The following is a 1,381-nucleotide window of genomic DNA, read 5'->3' on the forward strand; positions in this document are numbered from 1 at the left end:
AAGAGAAGCCACACTTCACAATGCACAGTATGGTGTCTGGGGAGCTCAGGATGTCCTGACATGTTCTAATTCACCCTCAGCTCTCCCTGCCACTGTCATTACTGCAATTCATGCAGGTCTCTGCAAAAAGAAAAGAATTAAAAATAGCTCTGTAACTCTCTCCTCCATGTAAACACTCTGATGGAATTTGCAAGCAGGAGATTACCAAAGAAGTTCCCATCTAAGAATATTTTTAGCAGCATTTTTGCACTGCTTATTATAAACCAATCTGAAATTTATGGATTGGGGGGCAGAACTCAGAGAACAGAATTTAGTCATGTAGGTTTCCTGTGTAACTAATGGAATGTAAAAACTAAGGGGATCTGAACTTAAACGGCTTCCTTGGGCAAACTGTACAACACATGTACAACACACACAGTGAACATCCATCTCTTATTCTGAAAGCAAAATATATCCCAGTGCAAAAATCTATGTTTTGGAGGTTCAGATGACAGTTTGGACTCCTCCAGAGATAGACATTGCTATCTTTGTGCTTGCTTTTTGCTTGTATCCTTCACTAATTATTAGTAAAATTTGCTATTATTAAGTAAACAGCAGTGCCCACTTCAGCAGCATATACACTGAAATTGTCAGAGAAGATTAGCATGGCCCCTGGGCAAGGATGACACGCCATTAAATAAAGTGCATAATTTCTAGGGATCTGCATTTGCAATTTGACCTCTGTGGGTAGTATAAGGACTTTTGATTAGAACTGTGCCATTCAGCCGGCTTTTGGTGCACTTCTGAAATTGCTATGAATTCTTATGTTCAGTTTCTCATTATTATCTTATTTTCTCCAAAGTTTTGTTATCCCAGTTGTTTAAATTTTCTTGTTCTTGTCTTTTTCTACTACTTTTTAAAAAAATAAATGTTTATTCATTTTTGAGAGAGAGAGAGAGAAAGAATGAGTGGGGGAGGGGCAGAGAGAGAGGGGAACAGAGGATTCAAGATGGACTCTGTACTGATAGAGTTCGATCAGTGTGGGGCTTGAACTCACAAACTGTGAGACCATGACCTGAGCTGAAGTCAGACACCCAACCGACTGAGCCACACAGGTGTCCCCCTACTAATTTTGATTCCTTGAGGGAATCATTAATTTTGATAAAATTATTCATAAAATCTTTGTTTTCTCCCTAAGTTTTACAGGAGTTAGGCAGTCCTTCTGTTTGGCTCATCATATTCAAAATACTCAAACTAGAATCAAAACACTGATTTCTTAATTGCACTGCTTGTTCCCTTCTCATTTCACAGGAATAGAAAGTTCCTCACATGTTCTCACCAAGAACAGTGATGCCAAAGTGGTCCATCTGGTGTGTAAAGCTGAAGAGTGGTACCCGGAGCC

General features: G+C 39.3%; 1 pseudogene; it reads left to right on the plus strand.

Annotated features, from left to right (window-relative positions):
• Positions 1 to 596: 596 nt before the first annotated feature.
• Positions 597 to 696, plus strand: LOC144235513 (U6 spliceosomal RNA; annotated as a pseudogene).
• The last annotated feature ends 685 nt before the right edge of the window (positions 697 to 1,381 follow it).

Source organism: Crocuta crocuta, unplaced genomic scaffold, assembly GCF_008692635.1.
Source record: "Crocuta crocuta isolate KB4526 unplaced genomic scaffold, BGI_CrCroc_1.0 scaffold340, whole genome shotgun sequence".
NCBI classification, from domain to species: domain Eukaryota; kingdom Metazoa; phylum Chordata; class Mammalia; order Carnivora; family Hyaenidae; genus Crocuta; species Crocuta crocuta.